The following is an 8,345-nucleotide window of genomic DNA, read 5'->3' on the forward strand; positions in this document are numbered from 1 at the left end:
CATGACCACCACATTACCTGCGTAAAGTATGTGTGAATGTTACATTGTCTGTTTTGAAAAGCTACAAAAAATAATGTCAAATTCAGAAATGAGGGGGAAGGAATAAGGAAAGATTGGTTCACGGTTGACTATGGGGGATTCAAATCCAGATAGCTTGAACACTGACACTCCAAAGGTCAAACCTGCTCCCTTTGAAAAGTCATTTCTGGAAGAGAATAACTCTACTTTACATTAAGGACCATTCTAAGAAAGCCAGTTTGAGGAAATCTAGTTTAAAAGGCCACTCAATATAAAATGAAGCTTAACTCAGCCCTGTTTGGTGTCTGCTCATCCTCTCTGTTGGAAACAGTCTCAAACGCTTTCAGGTTCAGACTCATTCTAAACATGAAGACCGTCCAAATGAAATGGGCCACTATTATAAAAATGATTTTCATATTCTTGGTTCCCATAGTTGGTCGTCCTTCTTGGTGACATCAAGTCCTGAAGGATGGGAAGCAATGATTACTCAACATGTTGTCTTGTCTCTCTTATCACCTAATCCCAATCTGGGAAAATCTATGAGGAGGATTTTAACTAAAGCAACTAAATCTCATTTTAAATAATATGCTGCAAATGTTATAAAATACATATTAGATTGATTGACATGCAGTTTGTCTATGTTGTGCTTCAGGTTCCTCGTGCGTGAAATCAGTGTTTTTGGTTTTTCACCTGCACTTGGAGCACAGCTGATTTGGCTTTGTTGGATATCTGTTTCCTGCCTCAGGCAGAGGTCTTGAGAGATCCGTCTCCATGAAGAGTTTACATCACTTTGCCCGCAGCTGCACATGACTCGTCGTCACTAAGGCTTCCACGGAGAAAATAAAACTACAAACAGGCATGAGATTATCATGGAAGGTGACAGGTTGATAAGGAGAGCTCCCTCCTGCAGCGTGCTTTACCTCATATTTCCATCTCTTGCTTCATCCTCCACAGAGGTCTCTGCTTGAATAATGTGTCCTGCTCACTCTCACTCCTGCACATTTAAGAAGAGAAATTGTTTATAAAGTGCTGAAGAGAGGGATTAGATTCCCTTCACTGTAATATGTTTCCATGCGCTTGTCCAAGAGCTGGGTACTGTAATATATCACTACTCTAATGTAAGTCTGGCTGTCTTTGATTGCCTAAATTCATTGGTTTTCGTTCATGAGTCAATTTTGCAGTAATGTGATAAAATGTGTTGTTGACTCAGAAGTGTGTCTTCAGCAAATCATGGTGAAACTCTTTGGTGTTTATTTTGAAGCAGCGAGTCTAATTAAATAATGGCAGAGGTAGAATATAATGTTGAGTTTGTTGAGTGACTGAGGGTGGAAATAATAGCGGGCCCCAAGATCAAGTATTTCTCCAGGGGACAGGTTCATGTGAGTTGTCCTCCTTGTGCCAAAGTGATGTGAATCTCTGTACAGGCAGGGCCTGAATAAACATTTATATTACCCCACTCAGCAAAATACATTTTCCAGACTCTCTGAAGAATTTAAAGTATTTCTCTTGAGTGTGACGAAGCACTATAATTTCCAAGAAAGAGCAAGTGGCCAGGGCTCAGAGACATACCAAAGCTTTACAAGCTGGAATTTAGTTTTATGAGAATAATCCCTATATGTGCATGATACGCACGAGGAACCCACCAAGAGTCCTCTCCAATACAGCTTCCTCCTCTGTCCGAGACGGAGTACTCCGTCCTCTGAAAAATTCCGCTGAGCTGTCCAAGACCATGTCCCGCGATAAGAGGTGTATTATTGCTGATGGTGACAGTGAAAAGAACAGTTTGGGATATTTTTTTTAAGAGACTGTAAATCCATAAAGTTTTCAAAGGTTTGTAAGGTTCTTCTGGATTTGTTGTTAAATGTGACTGATATATCTAACTTGGCTTTCAGGTTCACATAACAAACAGAAACAATAAACGGACAGACTCTATTTGGTCAGATGTTGTCTTCAGACTTGCTGTGAGATTTTTTTTTTTTTTTTTTTTCATTTTTGGTAGAATGCATTTCAGGAAAATAATTTTTTTTTTAACAAAGATGTCACAAATTTGAAGTTTGGCGACAGAAGGCAGACAGGCAAAATGTTGTTCCTCTACAGCAAGCCTTATGTAAGAGGCAGTGGAAGCAGTGGAAAAAGGAGGACACTGAGGAACGTGTCTTTCTAACATGGGAGTAAAAAAAGTAGACAAGTCTAGCTCTCAAATATACACATCTGGGAAATCTTCAAAATCGACATATTTCAGTGGTGTAAAAAGAACTGCAGTTAAAGCAGCTAGAATAGTTGTATTTTCACAGTAGATAGCATGTACATGAAAGATGCCGCCTGTAGCTACTGCAGTGACAAACCCACTTGGCAGTCTCTCTCAGCCAGTTCTTTTAGCCTCTTTCAGCTTATTGTTTTGGTTTTTGGTTTATTCTCACCGCCTTCAAAATGTATTTCTAGCAGCAGATTTCAGAGGAAATGCTCTGAAACCTTAAACACTACCTGCCCAGCCCCAACCTGTAGAAAGACAGTGCACATTTCAGACTATAGCAGCTGTGCTAAAAAATAAGTTACGGCTCGTTTATGTAATATTAAAGCAATATTAGAGCAAACCAAACATCAGCGTAAGTCGCCTATTTAGTTTTAGTTGTCAAAATGTTTAATAACCTGTTATATATCTGAATCGTTACAGTGAATGAAATGGATTATTTCAAGGAATTAGTGAACTGCACCCTCACTTGTTTGGGTTTGACTCCTTTTTCGCACTATTGCTGGGAGTTGGTTGAGATAACAATACCATTTGTGCCCAATTATTATTAGCTTAGCCAATTAGCTAAGCAAACTACAACTTGTTTCTCCATGTGTTTTGTAGAAATTAAAATACAGGATATGAAGTGCTGTTTACAGATCTTTAGAGATGCTGATGCTGCTAATTGTTGTTTCATTTTTCAACTTTTTTCCAGAGCCAGGCTCCCTCTGTTTTCTACTCTTTATGCTAAACTAAGCTCACAGAGTGGCATCTCCTCCTCTAACTTCTGGCAAAAAAGCAAACTACATACATCCCCAAAAGTAAAACTATTCCTTAATCTCTGACATGACCAATATAGTGGAGTAAGAAGTACAAACATATCCCTCTTGTATAAGATGTGTACAGTTGAATATGTGCAGAGGTAATGGCACAGTAATGGCAGTAGTATTAGAAGCAGTACTATTAACAACAGCAGTTCTAAGAACAGCAGTATGAGTGTGATGACTGGCCAGTCATCCAGTTTCCAATAAAGAGCTCAGGCTAACACATCAGCCCTGGACACGATGTGTTCTTTGTTGACAGTGGAGAGTCACAGCAGCCGGGGAGATCTGCCATCAGACCCAGCCTGTGATAAATCGTGACTCAGCAGTGTTACATTATAAGCAAAAGCTGTTTGAACAAGTCCTCAATGGCAAAGAGATGAGAGACAGCTTGTTACTGCTCCTCCTATCTGTCTGCATGTCAATCTCCGTCTATGGACTGGCTGATCAGATGTGTGTGTTTGCTGTGTATATCATCGGATGTCTGAAAATTCCCGATGCCTGTTTTTGATTTTGGGTTCTATTCTGTATTTTCCCTCCATCCGTTCACTTTGGCTGTCACTTCATGTGTTGATGTCAGACTCTTTTAACGTGGTCTGTTGTCTTTTACTGCCCTCTAGTGGATAAACTGCAAAGTGCTTCAGCTGTCATGACTGAAGGATTCCACTGGAGGTCAGCTTAGAAACACACAGGAATCCACAGTGAGGACCCTGGTTTCCAGGGGAAGCTCAGTTTATGTGTTGGACCTTTCAACCACACGGATATACAAAAGTTTTTACGCAACAGATGAGGGCATGAAAAGAAACAAAAATAATAAAGAGTAAACTCAAATATAGGATGAAACCAAACTAAAAACGAATTAAATAAGAGCAATAGTGCAGTACAACTTGCAAATATATTGTTCCAAATTTAATTTGACCGAAGTGAGAAGCAGAATTTTTTTTTTTTAAGCACTGATTTAAAAGACGTGAGTATTGGAGGAACACTTCTCTGGTAGTTTGTTTAGTTTCGTCTCTGGGCAGAGTAAGCTGTTCCCCTTTTCCCCGTGTGTCTGGGATGTTCGAATGGTTCATAAAAGAGCAGCAAGTCAATGATGTATTTCAGCCTTAAACTATACAATACCAGGCAGATTTGAGGGAGTGCAACAGAAAATCAGTGGCTGCTGCTGTCTGATTGATATTTTAGAGAAACCTGTAAAGACAGCATAGTTGAGCCTCCTATTCCCATCAAAAATTTGGAAAGACCTCATTGTTGAACAATAGTTAAACAAAATGTTGTGATAAAAAAAAAGTGCTCATTGCAATATTTGTTTCAGATTTTAGATTCCTCAAAGACACTGTTTTCCTTGAGGACACCTTTGCACACTGTTGGCAGTATCTTAAACAGCATCATAATGTTTGGAGGTCTTCAGTAAACAGGTAAACCCTGTCAATGGAATTTCTTTCCTTCTTAAAGCATTTGAGGCCTTCAATTTAGTTGGGCAGAGATCCAACCAACACGGTATACAGCAAATAGCCATATTCAACCACTGTAGTAGTATTACGAGAACCAATCAAATAAGTAAAGATCATTATACTTTAAGAAATTCAGTTCAGCCTGAGCAGTGCAGTCACAAAAACCATGTGACCTGTGATGAAACTAGCTTTCATCAGGACCAAAAGGAAGACCACGATTAGAGCCCACATAAACGCTTCCTGCTGTGTCTTTGTAAGGCGCGAAGAAAGGGAAGGAATGGGACAGTAATGTGGTTCAAACTATGAAGCATCATGGACTCCCTAATGGTTTCATTTCAGCTTTATTTGTAAGAAATCTTGACACCTTCAGTCACCATTTTTTTTAATCACACCAAGTCAGTGCTTGTCTGAGACTATCAATGAAAATGTATTTAGTTGTTTTCTGTAATCTAAGCCGGTGGCAGCATGCAGATGGTGAACAGAGAGGCCCAAGAATGAAGCCTTGAGGAAGTCCATGTTAGTATCGTGCATTTGGTTGTGCAGTTACCAATCAACAGAGTTCACCTGCTATTTAAATGTGAGTCAGTCGCACCCATTTTTTCCAGTCTGTCTAATATGTTAGAATGACGCAACGCTGAGAAGAGATATATTAATACTGCCACATTTATACCATCTGTGTTTATGTGGATGTCATTCATGATGTTGCTATTAACTGTTACACAGATGTTGCTGTTTTTTTTTTTTTTTTAAAGGAATATTTGTTCGGAGTTTTTGCAAATTCAAGTTCAAAGTTACTTTTTACACGTGTTTGCCGAATAGCTTACTGGTCTTCCTTTTACTTTCCTGCATCCATACGTACATCTAGTTCAGCTTTGTAAACAAAACCTTACTAGCGTCTGTTTCATTTTCTTTTGGGAGGTGATTTTTTTACGGCATTTTGACTCACATCAGTGGTGGAACCAGCAATTATTGCAATCCAAACTTATTCAAATAATAAGTTTGGTGTAAAAATTGTGTTTTCAATTTTAGTTTCACTTTACATTAGACTTTACATGTTTACGTTTCAAAAGTTGTTTTACAGAGGTTTTAAATAGAAAGCATTAACTTTTTAAATGTGGCTCACGGAGGCATGAAAATTCCCATTCGTGATATTAATCTTTAATTTCTACATTAAAACCCAAATTTACCTCTATGTGGCACGTTATTCTTAACATTTACAATTTTTAGTTTGATCAAATTTGAATGCACTGCCTACAAGTCAGGCATTGTGTGTGTGCACGGAAATAGAGACTGCGAGACAAGTGACAGATACCTTACTGTTCACCGGAGGAATTTCCCTGGAAAAAAACCAAACTGAGTAGTGTTTACAGATCAACTGCAAAAGCTCTCCTGGCTTTGCATGTGTGATATTGACAGTTTTGTTAGCCAATGACTTGGAACACTTTTTTGCACAAAATGAATATATAAAAATACAAAAACATAAGATCACATCTGGACGGCCACATGATGTATTCCCATCCTGCCACTGGTGCAGTTGGATCTTTTCCTTCCTCTTCAGCCCCAGACGTCCGTTGCAGAGTATAGCTGTGTATCCCTCTTATCTGTGAGTCATTAACTGATAAAAACTCCATGCAGCACTCCACACACCTAACATCACCTTGTTGCAAAATTACAGGGAGCCACTGTACTGCTATTGACCGGGAAGATCGCTCTGATAACTGAGCGGGAACAGCAGGCCTGACTCACAGCTGCTGTGTTTAGTTGGAAAGTGGAAAATAAGCAGAAGTGTGCCAGTAAGTATCATAACATCTGAGATATCACATCTGAGGGAGTTACTATGTCACATTTTATTTGTTTACATAATACTTACACTTACAGTCAGCCCTTGTTAAAATTTGTAGAGACATTTTTTTTTATTATTAAATAGTTCTTTGAGGGAATATAACTTTCATCACAGTTTTCCTTTGATGGTCTCCAAATATATATTGTGTATCTCTGTAGTATGGTCTGTACAGTAAGCCTGTTTGGAGAAGGTTTAGCCTGCCTGTTTATATCCCCAGAGAGGGCAGTAATACATGCAGTTATCAGTACCGCAACTGTACATGTTAATTTTTTTCTGTTTTAAAAACAGCTGATAAATACTTTTGGACTCATATGAAATCTGATCAACAGTTCAAACTAAAATAAATAAATTTTAAACATTCAATATTAAACAGAGAAACTAGAGGGTTTTTGCTCTACACATTATTATCTATACAATTGACCAGTTGTTATATGTTAAAAGGAGAATTCCCATAATAATGTGTAAGCCCTTTGGGCCCTGATTACAGATGTTTTTATTGTTCCAGTAACATTGAACCCCTGAAGTGCCCTTCCAGTTGATAATCTGTGTCAATCTGCCTACATTTATTTATTGCATTGTGAGAAGAGAATGTTTTATTTGTTTTATCTTGCTGTTAGACTTTAGTAGAACAAAGAGAAATAATGAACATCCTCCTAGAATATAACCCTACAGACCACTGTTAGCAGCTATGCCAGCCAACTTTACCTACCATAACCCTAACAACCACAGCAAAGGCACCGACGAGAGGACACATAAACCTACTGCAGAATATGTCTAAAAACTAGTAATCTACAGACATTATTTACATCTAAATGAGTTTATATCAATTATGAAGAATTGTTATTAAAAATGTAAAGTAATTAGCAAACAATGACCTGCCAACATACTAAAAATGCGGTAGACCGAATGCCTGAAAAACATCACAGTTTACATTCTCGATATATCTATAAGTCTTAATTATATTTCTATGTAATTGTATTTGTTCTATAACTTGAATTCCTCTGTTTAGTCGTTGTGAATAATTTAGCTTTCAATTTGATTTATCCTTTACCAGTCTTTTGTGACTAAATAAAAGATAACAAAGGTCACGTCTTCGCCCTGCTCTGTACACGTCACAGTGCTGGGCTCCGTTCACGTGCAACAGAAACAGCCAGAACTTTTGGATTGCCCCTTATACCTACTGTATGGCTTTTAACATTCTGATTCATTACATGATATATTAAATGTTGCATTTTCAGAGGTTAAGACTTTAAAAGTTCAGGTTTATATCGATGGTATTTCTTCTTCAATCAAATCAGTAAGCGGAGTAAGATTAAATATTGAATAATTATTCCGATACTAAATTCAGGGTCAGATGTAAACATGGAGTCAGAGCTGTCTCTGGTTCATGCACTCATTTTTTTTCTCCCCTTGTGAGCAACGTATTGAGGAGAATCTTTTGTCAATGGAACAAAAGACTTTTCTGTGAGCTTCTCCTCCTGAAAGAACTTGTATAAGCTGGCTTTATCACAATGTGCTGTGTTATATACCTGCGAACAAGCAGGGAGGGTGGCTCCACCACAAAGCTGGCTACAGCAGCAACAGGCTTTCTGGTAAATAATGCTCTCGGCTGCAAATACAGAGCAGCGCTGTCTCGCCATTCGCTGCTGCTCTCTCACCACACCCACATACTATGTAGCAGTCTGTCATAGTGACAGGAAGCTGAATGTCTGCTGAATAACATGTGTGTGCCGGTGTTGATCTCAGTGTTGCTGCTCTGCACTTGTACTCTGTGACTGCAGTGTGTTACTATTTAACCAGCTAATGTTTCCTGTTGTCATATAGGTGAACTTAAACGCACCGGAACTAAAGTGTCTCACGCAAAAAGAGACCAAAAAAATATATGGAATAGTGAAACTAGTCATATTGACATTTAAGGTGTATTGATTAATTCACAATTTCAACTCTAAGCCTCATTTTGATCTGTCTCTGTTTGCCTT

This window comes from Brachyistius frenatus, unplaced genomic scaffold (assembly GCF_029030835.1).
Source record: "Brachyistius frenatus isolate BFR_SWC_R1_liver_20210118 unplaced genomic scaffold, ASM2903083v1 Contig_265, whole genome shotgun sequence".
In the NCBI taxonomy this organism is placed as follows: Eukaryota; Metazoa; Chordata; class Actinopteri; family Embiotocidae; genus Brachyistius; species Brachyistius frenatus.